Consider the following 14,720-nt stretch of genomic DNA (forward strand, 5'->3'; position numbering starts at 1 on the left):
TCTCTGTGTTTCTCACAGATTGAGTCTTCATTGCATACCACCACTCATCTGTCCTCTGCTTGCACACTAGAGCTCACCCCAGGTGTGAAGTCATTCTATTTAATGTGCAATCCTTGGGACTGCCTGTGGAGGCTTTGAACTGTGACACATTAGCTGCACTGGAACAACATTGCCCAGAATTCCCTAGTGTTAGTCCTAGAAAATCATGAGATTTAGGTGGAAATGGGGGAGTAATCATTTTTACTCTCTGAAGGTCAATGCCTGACATCAGACTCTGCGGCAACTCTCGAATGTTGTCCCTGACCAGCTGGCTCACCTTCCTGAGGTCAGGCAGCTCCTGAACCTACAACTTCTCCAGAAGCAGCCAGATCTCCCTCTTCTGTTTCTTCAAGTCTTGAGGCAAGTGTGTGCACATCTCCATGGTTAAAGGCACAGGCGTCTCCTCTTGGTCAGCCATGACTTCAAGGCTGGAGGTAGCAAGAAACAGAGAGGGATGTCAGTCTGTCCCTGCTTTCCACATCCAGCTTTCTTTTTTTTTTTTTTTAATATTTTATTTATTTATTTGATAGAGAGAGACACAACGAGAGAGGGAACACGAGCAGGGGGAGTGGGAGAGGGAGAAGCAGGCTCCCTGCTGAGCAGGGAGCCCAATGCAGGGCTCGATCCCAGGACCCTGGGATCATGACCTGAGTTGAAGGCAGATGCTTAACGACTGAGCCACCCAGGCTCCCCCACATCCAGCTTTCCATCCTGACTCCTAGTCTAGCTGATCTACAGCAACTTCAGGCCCAACAGCAGACTCTTCTGCCAGCTCCTATGAGCACATAAAATCTCAACCCTACAATAGCCCCCTTTTTCTCTATCACTCAGCACTTCTGCTTTTCTGATGAAACTCTGACTGATACACTGGCTGTTGCCTAGTCTTTTAATTCTGCTCTCTTTGCAGTACACCAGCTCTGCTGGCCTCCAATAAGATTATCCCAGTCCAAATGTTGAGGGCTCCTTATTGCAGCCAGCAAAATGTGAGAGACAGCTGGTCTCCCCAGTACTCTCGTTCTGTGACAGCAAGGGGCCAAGGCCTTTGTCCCTATGGATGTTTCTTTCCTCGGGTGAATCAAACTTGCAATTCCTAATATCAGAACAATGTGGTTGCCATGCTGGAGCCCGAGATGAAATGCTTTTTATAAGAACTAATCAGATTGTACATTAATGAGAGAAATATGAAGCTAATCAACACCACAGAAGGTCTCTAGGCTCAGGCCTATTAAACTTCATAAAAAATTAATGACTGAAAGAGCAGACTCTTTTGTAAGGGGTCTCTTGTGGTTGGATAAGGGCCTGGAGTCCCATTCACCTCTCATTATATTGAATTAGCCTCACTTTCCAACCCAAAATATAATCCATCAAGTGGCATTTTCCACTGGGTGTTAGACGGCTAGTGTTTGAAAACACTTGTAAAATATTTATTACTTTTTCTCCTTCCTTTTCTTCCCTTCATCCCCCTCCTCCTTCCCCGCTCAGCCAACCCCTTCTCACCTCGCTCACTATGGCTTTTCCCATTTTAATTAAAGAGATTTGTACTCCTAAAGCCTTCTGGGAAATGTCTTCAATGATTGTGGTTTGTAGATGCTTCTGGAGTGCTTGCCAGGAAACCCCTAGCCTTTTGCTCAAAGCATGTTCAGCATCTGCTTGCAGAAGCCACAAAGTGTGAGGAGAGGATTTAGACCAACTGGGTTGAAAAATAATCCTCGCACTCCCCTTCTTGAACTCAGGTGTACTTTGTGTGTGTGTGTGAATGGTGGCTATAATTATTGAATACATTCAGCATAGAAGACATTTATCTACAAGGCTGGTGGCCTCAACTCCAATTAAATCCAAATGCCCACCTCCCTCTCCTGCTACCTTTGCCCCAAACTATAATTCACCTTAGTCTGGTTGTTGTTAAAGGTTAGAGAATCAACTCCATTATTCACCCAGCAGGATACGACAGTCAGTGCTTGGCTCTGGGAGTGAGCAAGCAGGTAATTATACATAGTGGGGTGAGGGTCTTCTATGTGGACTCTAACCACAAAACTGAGCATTAAAGTCATTCCTTTAAATACTGAAATCTTTTCCACCTATAAAAATGGCGCTGCCATTGGGAAACATCTGACCTTCAGGGGTTCTTAGGTGGACAGAGGACAGAGGTCTAGGGAAAGGACCAGAGTGAAAACCCTGGGGAGAAGTGTGTTTGCCAGGGACAATGGAATGAGTAGAAGGGAAATTAAGTGGAAAATGGAAGCAAGTCAAAGAAAATCTCGTCTCCCACTTTGGCTGGAAAGCCGACTCTGGTGCCACAGGTTCCAAAAGACCTCCATGTATCCACTTGTCTCCTAACTCACCAACCTCCAGGCCATGTCAATGCACCAGGGCTGCCCAGCACTCCCTATAAAGCTTTTTCATCTTGTTTCTTCTGCAGATTCTAAACTTGAGCACAGCCCTGGGGATTTTTGTAATACAAGCTATTAACAGGTCCCTATAGCATGTGCCAAAAGAGGTGTGAAAATGAGGGTCAGGCTACACCGTGTCAGGATGTGTGTTTCCCTGGTTGTGGTGTCAGCTCATATTGCTATTTCTCTGTTGACATGTGCAAGGGGTCAGAAACAAGGGTAGTTCAACACATGGGTTCGTGTCATGATTCAGGAAATACTGGCTTACACTAAAGTTCAGAATGTCTCTCCAAAGGGCTCTGGAAATCAACTGAATACACCAAAATGTGGAATAGACAGGCTGGTATGACAGTTCCCAACACTGTGCTTAACTGTTTTATTTGTCATGTAAACTGTTCCATAATCAAAGTTCATCCATGAAGTATAAAAATGCCCTATTAACCCAATGGTCAGCCTTCTAGCAACCAGAACCAGCCAGAATATAGCTGTTAACCCACATATAACAGAAACTACACAGAAAAGTGTCCACAAGACCATACACTATACTTTATGGAAGAGAGTTGGGCTACCTTCAGAGGACTGACTTAAAGATCATGTAACAAGCTTCTACAATCTGATTTCCTCCAAAAATATTTAATTCCTTTCAAGCTACAGCCTACAACAGATGGAAAGTAGTTAGGCATGGAAAGTAGGAGGCTCCTCGAGGTATTGGAAAGAGGAATGAGTATATTTTCAAGGGGTTTCAGAGGGCCTTCAGTGGGTTGCAGTGTAGCATTTCAGCATAAAGTCTTGCATAGCTCCAAAAGTTAGGAAATGTCTTGAAGAGGAACCTGGCCAAGTATCTTAGGCCCCTCAAATCTCCAATTTAGCCACCCGCATCTCTACACACACCTAAATATCTGCTGGTTTTTCTGTCTCCCAGCAGTGGCCTTATGCCTAGAACAGTATCAGTTACTCGCCATGCCCAGATTCAACACATACCCCCAAGGAAAAGGCAGATGTGGAGCCTCAGCTCACTTTTCTATAGTTTTCACCTCTTGAAACTTAGCCACTCTGGTCTGAATGGCTCCGATATCTCCATGATGCCATTACACAGATGATGTTTGTCTTTTGCCTGGCTGGGTTTTTGGTTTTGTTTTTGTTTTCTCAGCTATAGCATCAATCTACTGCAAACTACTGCATCCTACCCAAAGCAGCAATTTTCTTGACCATCCAGTTCAAAGTTGCTGACGCCAGCATAATTTTCTATGAACTACTGTCTTCATAGAACTTACGAATGGCTTAAATGACCTTGCCTGATGTTTTTACTGGTTTTCTCATTTTTAGCTTTCTTCCCACTGTAATGTAGCTCTTTCTATATTTTTAAAAAATTAATCTTATCCTTTGTTGTTCTTAACTGCTGAATATTCAGATAGAAAGATCACCGAGCACATAATAGATTCTCAATAAATAGCTATTGAATGAATAAATGTTGAGAGAAAGAGACACGGAGGCTCTCAAATCAAGAGCTCTGCTTTTTTATTAGTTTGGATTCTCCCTCTTCCTAAAATAAAGTTCTGCACCCAAAGAGGTATAAAATACATTTCAAATAATTTGTGCTGAAGGAATTATAAACAAGGATAGCTGTATCAAACAAGAACAAATTCTTCTTCATTGAATACCCTCCTTATTCAATAATTTGCCTTAGAGTCAAATAGCCTGGTTCTGTATCTTCTTTTTCAGATTTCCCTTATGTTGTTATTTTTGTCGTCTGTGATCTCATTGCCACTAAGGAAAAAACATGATCAAAAAGGCAGCCTTATCTGTGCCCAGCTCTGACTAGTTCTAGCTTACTTCTATTTGCATCCAAAAAGTTCAAAATCAGATTTTGTTTTGCTTTGGTTTTGTTTACTTTTAAATAAAAGTTGTATAAATTTACAGTGCACAACACTATTATAATCAAGTCAATTAACATATCTTCTCCTTACATATTCGCTGTACTTTAGATCTCTAGGCTTATTCATCCTACATAACTGCAGGAAATTTAATGATTTGGGAATTCTTCTATCCATCTAACTTCTCATTTCTGTGTTACCTGTGCTCACAGAATTTTCTGCTAGCCCTTTTTGGCTTCATCCGTCATAAGTAATACCCCCAACTGATCATCAATAATATTATAAAGAGAAACCCGAATCACCAGTATGATGGATGAAACAATCTCTGAAAACTGAAGTCAATATTAGTCAGCCTTCTGTCATTTTTCTGGTGACCAAAGAAGCTGCAAGGGCTGGAGAATGGTTTGCAAGACTTATAGAACCCCAATGGCCATGATTTTCTTCATTTAAGGATCAATAATTGACTTGCAATGAATTCTTATCTTAATTTCACATGGCATTCAAATTCAAGAATTATCATTTACTGTTTTGAAAATAAGAGAGTTTGTTGCAGACTGCTGGCCACACGTTTTCTGGCTGTAACACAAAGACAATAAAACAACTCAAGACATGATATTGCAGTGTTTCTGCTGAGAAGTGCTTAATCTTTGCATCATCTACTCTGGCTTCTCCAAGAACAATCTCTTGGAGGAAATCCCATAGACCTAAGTCTGGCTCATTTAATATTCCAGTGAGCCAGGAGTCTGTGGAGTGACTGCAATATTTCACTTGTAACTCTTCTTAAAAACTTAATTTTATTAGTCGCTGAACAGTGGAGGCCAATAAACACTCTTTGCCTCCAACTAGGCCCATATCATTGAAGAGGGGAACAATTTTTTTGTGTGAATCTCCATAATCACCAAGAGGAGCCATCCCCAGGGTCCAATACATCAAGACAAGGAACAGGGAATAGTTGAGGAGATAACAGTTGGAGATGCAAACTGATGGTCTCACTCCAGTCTCTGAATGAGACTCTGCTTTCAAAAAAATGTCTTTTTCTCTTCCTCACCATTCAGGCCTTAGATTAGAAGCCCTTGGGAAACAATTCCATTGCACTGCCAAGAAGCTTCCATGAACAGAGGTGCTGGGATGAGTTTTGGCATAAGGAATATGGGTGACATATCTTCCTGTGGTTAGGTCCTTTCTAGAAGGAAAAATGTTGGGCTTTGCTGACCAAATGTCAGGATTTTTTTTAAACCACTATATATTTCACTGGCATATGACTCACATTTCAGGAAAGTTGGAATCTTACCAACGAGATTGAAAAGGCCATTGATTATCCACCACATTTCTCTTTACATAATACCAATGCCTTGAGGAAAAGAACAATGATCAATCTTTAGGTATGAATACCAGTGGCCTAAAATAGGAGGTTGCATCCAAAGGCAGAAATATTTAATTTCTGATGTTCTTAGGATTATAGGAGATCACTGTGAATCCACAATCTGCAAACGTGCCAATATTGGGAGTTGGTAGTGACAGTGAGTGGAGGACATCACATTTGGGTGACGAGCAGGAGAGTCAGCCGGGCTTGATCATTAGCTATAGGGACTCCATCCTGCGCACTAGTCTGGAGCATGATATGCATTGGTGGGTGAGCAAAATTAAAAATTGCTATATGAAATGAAACTTGGAGATTATTTGTGACCATTCAAAACTAAGATTTAAAAATACAGAATAGCAAAAGTCTCTGGGTTGAATATACTAAGGAAAACTAAGATGTTAACTGGCATTATATAAAAAAGGAAGGGATTAAAATAAGCTTGGGAAATTCTATATTAGATAAGTTCAAAGCCTTCTTTAAGACATTTTGTGCGTTTAAATTACTAAAATATCTTATAAACTTTCAATTCACACAGAAAATGACTGAAAACAGGTATATGTATTATTGATAACATATATATTAATATATGTGTGTGTATATAATATACAGAGACTATATGAGTGTGTAAATATATGTATGTGTGTGTGTGTGTATATATATATATATATATATATATAGCCAAGCAAATCTTAGTGAATTATGAATATGGAATTTGTTATAAAAGAGTAATGTAGCATTTCACAAAGTTTGGAATCCTAGAGAAGAATCACATGTTAGACAGTGTAGAAAGCATTTTTGAAATTTTCCAATTTTTTCTCTTTACATATTAAAAAAATAAAAAAATCCCTAAAGTTAAATGATTTCACCCAGGATTTTCAGCTACTTGGTAGCACAGCTGAGACTCAGGTTTTCCTGTATCTTATTGATTTTTAAATTGTATTCAAAATTTAATTTAGTATTTAGTAAGCAGCTAATATGTACCTAATAAGATATAGGAGAAGTCTGTGTCATCTTCATTACGTTTACAAGGTTTACGATCTCATTTTTAAGAGAGGCTGGCTTCCAGAAACAAGAAGGCTCACAGATTTGAAGCAACTTGACTATATATCTTCAGGGTCAAAGAATTTGGCCCCAAAGCCCATGCATTTCATTATTCTATTCTACACTGAGGTACAAGTGGTTATTTGGTCAGGATTCTGCCTTATGTATCTGTGTATTTGGAACAACCAGAACCACAACAAGCACCTTCTTGAAGTTGGGTTAATATTTAAATTAATAATGCAGTGAATCTCTGATGGGCTTTGACATGGGTAGGATGTGCCTAGAGAAGGATATGGGACAACTATTCCATGCCCGCCAACTTGGTCACGTAGTAGGTTGAGGATTAATGGAGTACAAAATGGTAAAGGAGTGTAAAGATTAGCTCTGGATGAACTCCCCAATTCTGTGTTTTTCTTCAGGGCTTATGAGCCTCTGCCTTCTGCAACCCCTTCCCTCCCACACCAGCCTGCAGGGCTCTCAGCTTCACCAGCTTCTTGTGGAGAAAGAAAGAGCATCAGTCAGTGTCTTTGGTCTCCCCCCCTCTTAATACTTCCACATCCTTCCTTGGAGAAGGTGGTCCAACAGAGAGTTGAGACTTCCTGAGTTGAGACTGAGAAAGGCTTGGTGAGAACAGGCAGAAAGGGGTGACGATGAGCCCAGACAGGTTAAGGCAACTTTAATAAGACAGTTTAGCTCACTTGCCCTAATTCGTTATTTGCTCTATCTTTTCACAGAGCCTGTGTCTGTAGTAAAATGTACCATGATTTTTTTAAGAAATGAAAGGGAGGAGGTGCTACAAAGGGATGCAGCACATTGCTTTATCTAGAAATTGGCTAATACCAAGTAGAACGCTTAGGTTTATTCGGGCAACACATACACACACTCATATGCTAACAAACAATTCAACTGAGCCATGAAAAGAGCACTGACCCTGAATCTGGAGGAAATCAGGTATCAAGATTAAAAGAAATTAAATGTTCCTTGCATTTCCTTTCTGTTCCATGGGAAGCTACAACTGGGTGGTGGGGAGGAGATGTTGTTCTCTTCTACCTGATCCAGTTCAGCTGAATTGGCTGAAAAAGTTTATATTCAATATGATATAAAAGAAATGTCTAAGTAATGGAAGCAACAGCTATAGAATTTCTTTCCAGTAAAATTGGATAGTTATTCTATACAACAGTGATTAATATGCATACAAATCATGTGTTACGTGAGGTGAAAGAGAGAGAGAGGGAGAGACAGAGAGAGAGAGAGAGAGAGGAACCATGGCTGCTAAATAGTTTCTAACCCCTCCTAAAAATTGGTTGAATGGAAATCCATCGACAGGCTCAGGAGGGAGCCTCTCTCACTATTTAGGGAGCTCATTTCCCCTCAAAATCTGTGAAACCATCCTAATAAAGGCATTCCTGTGGGGATTCCTTTGCCCCTTTTCTTCTTCCTCAGGTGACAGGGATGTATCTAATGACAACTTATGCTTCATTGCCCATTACTGACAGGCTGTGAGCTTGTCACTGCCCAGAGTGACAACTGATTGGGCCCTCCATTCACCCTAGTATGAACAACCAGATTAAATTTATATACTCCTTCACCCTGTGGAGGAGTGTCCTGACATCCAGGGAAAATTGAGGGTAAGGAGGTCACTGCTGCTTTATTTGAGGCCCAAAGTCTTTTCTTGATGCTGTTTGACATTATCCCAGATACATTTTTAAATCTGTAACAGGAGTGAAGAATTGTAATTGGTTTAAGGTGCCCAGAGACTTCTGGGCAGGCAGGATCTAAGTCATTACCCCTGTAAATTACCGACAGCTGAAGTATGGAGACTCCTCTCTGCACTGGGCGGTGGAGCCAGCTTCTGTCGTTGAGAAAGACTCAGGCTCCCAAGTGCAGGGACTCCCTTGAACAAGATAATCCTTGCCTTCCTGCACGCTAAATCTGCCAACACCCAAAGGAGCTCGTCTCCTCTTCCTTTAATCTGCTTCTGTGTACCCCCACCCCAGCCCTGCTGAAGGGAATAATCCGCAAAATCACCCTTCCACTCCTTCCTTTGTAGTAAAAGTAGTTTCTCCTCTGTGGTTTGAAGAGTCTGGAGCCCAAACCATGCTAAGTTGAGCTGTAAAACATTTAGTTTCTTCGCAGCCTGGTTGCACTTCAGCTTGAAAAGTCTGTTTTCTCTTCTTAGCGTTGTTAGCCGCTGGAAGTCAGCCAGCCTCTTTTCTCAGAGGCTTCCTCACACTTGTTTTTGTTTTTGTTTTTGGAAAATTAGGTGGTTCATGAGCTGCTTCTTTCATACCAGGCAACAAGACATCCAGAATCTTCCAAAGGATGTTTCTTCCTTATTCTAGACCCTGAAGTCTCCAGAACCTCTTTCCTAGAGACTGCATTCCATTGGCCATCTGTTCTCCTCCAAATCTTGCCTTTACCTTAAAATACCAATTCCTTTAAGTTCTTAAGTATTTTTCTCCTAGGTTCCTCCCTTCTTTCTCTCTTTCTTTCTTCCTCTCCCTTACACACACACACACACACACACACACACACACACAGTCTCCCCAATCTTTCCTTTACTCTCTGCTGTGGACAAGAAAGATACTATAAACCCACCAGTGATGAGTTGAACATGAGTGGACATGGGCTATCTTGAACCCAGGAGGTATATGAGCTGTTGAGTCAATAAAATGTAGTAAATGAATTGCTTTGGGTTTTCTTCTTTCTACAAGAAAGTCTTAATTCTTTAGCAGCATGGGTACCACTGCTGGGCTTTCAGCAAAGAATCGGGAGTAGGTGAGAAGAGAAAATTAGCCTCTAAGGGTTAGAATCTCAAGACCTCCGTTGTCTGTCCCTTCCCCCTTTGCTCTAGTTGTTCCCCACATATCCCTGACCCATGAAAAATTAGTTCTTAAAAGTGCCTGTAGTCACTATTAATACACACATGAGAATTCTTGCCTGGAATTAAGAGAGAGTAGAGTCCATGCCAGGTCTGCTCCCAGGCCACATAAGTGGATTATTTGAAAGTAGACCTTTGTCACCCTATAGCCATGCATGATGTTAGGCCTGAGCCACTTTTTCCAACCCTGTTCTGAAACTGCCTTCCACACCATTTCTCATACTCCTGATTTTTGACATCGTATGTGTCATTCTCAGAACCAACAAATTTCAAGGTACTACCTTGGCTCCCGACCTTGATTATAATCGGCATTCTTCTCCAGATACCTTACCTACCTAGCCATTCATAGATAACCCCCAGAATGGTTTAGGCTGGTCTTCACAGAAGTCACCACCACCACACTCATCCTGGATACACTAATGGGCACCAGAGAGAGCTCACATAACTTGAGGGTTGTTAAACACATGTTTTGATTTTTACAAATATGGGGAACTCTTATATCTGGTCTAGTTTGGTTTTATAAATGATTGCTTGCTTACTCATGATGATGCATGTCCCAAATCGGGTATCTCATTCAATTTAGTTCTATGGTTTGGATATTTTTACTGCCTCTTACCAGAGAGAGAGCTGGAGAGAAGGCCCGGAGACTTCCTCAAGGGCACTGCTATGAAAGATGATACAAATGAGAGACAGAAAAAAAAGCAAAATTCCCCATGAGGAGCCAATGCTTTTTAGCTGATGGCTTCATAGTCATATTTCCATTTAATTTTGAACTTCCATAAAGATGCCATAAGTGATTTGGACTTGTCTTCAAGAGATCAGACATGTGGTATCTTGAACCTATGGAGTAAATGTGCCATAAAATCAATAAAACACATTAAATGAATTGCTTCTACTTACCTCCCACCCCCATGAGAAAGTCTTAATTCCCTTCACGGCACAGTGCACGGTCCCAGCTGTTGGTATTAAAGGAAGGGAAATAGGGAGAAAAGAAAATGGAATTTTCTTTGAAAAATGGAAAGACTAACAGAAACTACTCTATTCAGCGAGTTCTATAAGTGGGGGGCATTTTCCCCCTCCTCTTCGAGCAGAATAAGATGCTCTCAATATGCGTGCATTGTGAACTTCATGCTTACGGAGTGCGCATCAGAAGTAATGATTAAAACGCCTTCTGTATTTAAGTGTCTTCTCTCTTACAAAAGCTCGCTGTGAGCTGCATAGTTGCTCAGGTCAGGAGTTAGAGGATCCTAGAGTTGGGGAGGGGGTGTTGGGAGAAGAGTTCCCCCAATGGAAAAGCACTTTGCTAGATAATCATCAGAGAACAGTGAAATCTCATAGGAGTCGTGCTAAAGGCACCCAGGCAGATGAGGACTCAAGGGGATGGGCAGAAATGAGATACTGCCAAACTACTGAAAGAGAACTGGCTTCACCAGTGGAAGGGGCACCTTGTAAATGTTGATTAGCCAAAAATAATGTTAAAACATTATAATTTTAATATTAGAAGCTATCCTGGGACGCCTGGGTGGCTCAGTTGGTTAAGCATCTGCCTTCAGCTCAGGTCATGATCTCCAGGTCCTAGGATGGAGCCCCGCATCTAGCTCCCTGCTTCTCCCTCTGTACCTCCCTCCCTACCCACCCCCTCACCCCACACTTGTGCACTCTTTTTCTCTCAAATAAATAAAATCTTTTTAAAAGAAGCTATCCTGTATTAAACACTACATTAATTAACATGCATTATTTCATTAGTCTTGTCAAGCTGGTACTTTTATTCACTAGCCCCATTTTGCAGATAAGAAAACAGAGACACGGAAAGTAAATTTCCTTCTGCCACATGGCTGATTCAGTGGCAAATAAAGATTTAAACCAAGACAAGTGTCCTACAGAGTCTGTGTTCTTAAGCCCTGCATGATACTGGAACTAACAGGAAAGGATACCTTCTTATTTTCCTTCTTGAACTTCAGTCTTTGCTAGCATCTGGTTACAAAGTGGTCTGGTAAATTCCATGAATATTGAATGATATAAACAACCATTCTGTTTGCTGGGATTTCTCAAAAGAGCACACATCCCGAAGAGACAGAAACCAAGGGGAATACAGTCAGCATACTAGAGGCCCCTAGAGGAGCGTCAGAGGTGGACGCCCACCCCACAGAGGAGAATTAGGAGAATTCTAAGTAAAGACCCCTTAACCCCCTTTGGCATTGATGGAAAGATGCCAATTAGTCTGGGACTGAAGTGTAGTTCTAAACGGAAGATTCTAAAAATGCCATTAATGCAGGCAGACAGGGGGTAGAGAGCAGGGAAGGAGAGCTGATTGCTGGAATTCCATAATTAAGTGTTTGGCATTTGGAGTAGTGTGACATGAAGTTTCCATTCAGCCTTCAGTCTCTAGGGAGGTGTCAGTGCTTAGAATTCATAGAATGCAAGAGTTGAAGAACCAGAAAGATCATCTAGTTCACATCCCCCCCCCCCACAATTAACAGGTGAGGAAATGAAGACCCCAAGAGAGGACATGAAAAGCCCAAGGCCACAGAGCTAGTTAGTGGCAGAGCGGGGCAAGACCCCAGAATGTCTGATTTCTATTCAGTGCCCTTTCCCCTCCACCTCTATATTGCAATGGCACATAAGAGAACTCTCCAGAAGCCTCGTCACCAAATAGCAGTGCAGAGTTTTATTAAAGCAGTGAAAAGCGGAGAGGTCAAAGGAATAAAAACAACATCCCAATCAATTATTTTAATGATGAAAAATTTCTAAACAACAGGCGTGGGGGTGGGGAACCCATCTGCTAAACTAAGATTAGGAAAACAGACATTAATTGGATTTCCAGCTTTGGTATTTTACAGACATGGAGACTCTGAACATTTTAAGACTGTTGTTGGGGTTGGAAGTTGTACCTGGACATCATGGATCCTGACCCTCTTGTGTATAGATGATGAACCTCAGTCCCAGAGAAGGAGCCATTATCCAAACAACTCGGCTAGTCAGTGGTAGAGCTGGGGCGAGGAACTTGGACCTTGGGCTACCACTCCAGTATCCTCTTACCTACACCAGTTTCCCTGCATGAGCTGGGGGTGCTGAGCTTAGGGAGAAGTTTTAGGAGGCCAATGAGAGCTCATCCACCTCAGCCTCATGTATTTTCTTTAATGAATAACTTGAAATTATCCATCCTCCAAGTAGTGTTTGAAGAGTGAAATATAAAGTTAAAATTCTAAACTTGAACTTTCATGAAGGAAAGAACTTCCCAGTTGTGGCCTAAGAGCCAAGGCAGAATGGACTTTATGTGAAATCTTCTTGGCAGGATCACCCTATCAGACGGCAACCTGGAAATAGTCCTAAAAGGAATAGAGATACAATTTCCTTGAGAGCCAATGAACAAGGGATTGAGTTAGGCCTGTGCACTTAAGAACCCTAACCAGCATCTCTGAAGCAGCTCACAGTCCATTTAGCCATAGAAAGGCAGACCTCTGAGGAGAGAGGAATGGACTCAGCCTGGGAGAGCCAAGGAAGGCATGACAGAGGAGGTGATGTTTGGGCAGTAGTTTGTTTAATAGATGTGGGCAAAGGGGCATCCCAGACTGGAGCAACATGTAGAAGCAATGAAAGTGTCCTAAATTCATGTCATGTTCAAAATTGTCTTCCATAAATCCACCCAGGAGGTAAAAGACACGAATCACCACCCCTTATTTGGACTGAAAAAACAAAACACAACAAAACACAGTATTTCACCTGGGTCCATGAAACTGGCATCTGTGACTGGCGCGGTAATCCAAACCCATAACTTGTTTGACTGGCAGTTTGACCTTTCTCCAAAGGCTCTCCCCAATTGCTCTGCAACCCAAGTTGCGTTAACATCAGAGAAGGCTGAGGCTTACTCTTATAAATCTCAACAAAGTCATGGGGAAATCCTAGTCCCAAAAAGCCAATTCTTCAATGTCATGATCATGTTTTAGCATCAACCTGCTCGACTTCACAAGACACTGCCCCCCTCTATTCATGTCAAATGTGATGTGACTCTGCTGGGCTGCTGTTTAAAGGAAATAAACAAAAGTCTTGAGTCCAACATTATTTTCCAAATCACCCACCCTCCACGAACCAATCCTTATACCCCTATCTCAGACATCTGGCAACACTCTGATCCCTCTGGGTCCTTAGCTTGCTCTAAGTATGCTCAAGATCAAGAATATGGGTTACTACTGGAGGGTTTTCTTTCATTTCTTTTTATTATATCCTCTTTTGCTAAAACAACCACTAGCAGGAAAGGGATTTGACCAAGGGAGTTATTTTTTTTCCCCCCCAGGAAGAAATATGAGAAGAGAGACAGAGAAATTTAATGAAGGACACATCTCATCTCCACTTGCAATTCACCATCATTGCATAGTGAATGAGTGTACTGTGCAAGGGGCATAACTCAGGAAAAGTTGGGTGAAGACATGAAGGAAAAGGTCAATGACCACAATCATGTTTTGACTTTCTTCCTCCTCTTTCTGCATCGTACCCCTATTTCCCTCTGATTTGCAAAAGCAGTTACTACCTGTGTCTTCAGTGATTTCTTAGTGTGCAATGACTCTTAGTGATTGTACTTAAGAGACAAAACCAAGGGCTGGAGTATGACATCCAAACTGAGAGGCTGGAAGAGGAAATCCGACTTAGGGAGTTAGTGTGAGTTCTAGACCCTAATTCTGGTCCCAGTCTGAGCCTTCAGGCAAATTCTTTTTTTCCCCTCTATTTACCGAGGTCAGAATGGGTTTCCACACTACTCCTTCTGGCCCTGGGGTGTATCTTAGGCTGAAGAAAGATCTAAGAGAAAACTATAGGAATGCCAGTTATATCCTCACGGGGTTTTTTTTCCGCATTGAGTGGACAGCCTGGAGGAATATAGAGTAGCCCAGACCCTGACACATCTCATGCCAGCTTTGAAGAAGACAAGCAAAAAAATGTGCAGGGTCAAGTTCATGGGTTATGCTTTCTGATCCAATGGGTAAAATATTTGATAGGAGAATGAAATGCCGCTGATGAGATACAACGATTTATTCATGAAAAGCATGTCTCTGGGAGGTGGGAACCCAGACCAGGAAGTCTTAGGACCATTTCAGTAAAAAGCCCCCATTGGGCATCTACAAGATGACTGTGTTGTG

The 14,720-nt window shown here is 41.8% G+C and overlaps 1 long non-coding RNA gene across 1 annotated transcript in view; it reads right to left on the minus strand.

The window, feature by feature from the left end:
• Nucleotides 1-14,720, minus strand: part of LOC116624944 — a 140,528-nt gene that overhangs the window by 56,120 nt on the left and 69,688 nt on the right. Inside the window, exon 2 of the long non-coding RNA XR_004297976.1 lies at nt 317-467. This is a non-coding gene — a long non-coding RNA (uncharacterized LOC116624944). The remainder of the gene's footprint in view (nt 1-316; nt 468-14,720) is intronic.

This window comes from Phoca vitulina, unplaced genomic scaffold, assembly GCF_004348235.1.
Source record: "Phoca vitulina isolate PV1807 unplaced genomic scaffold, GSC_HSeal_1.0 scaffold71, whole genome shotgun sequence".
NCBI classification, from domain to species: domain Eukaryota; kingdom Metazoa; phylum Chordata; class Mammalia; order Carnivora; family Phocidae; genus Phoca; species Phoca vitulina.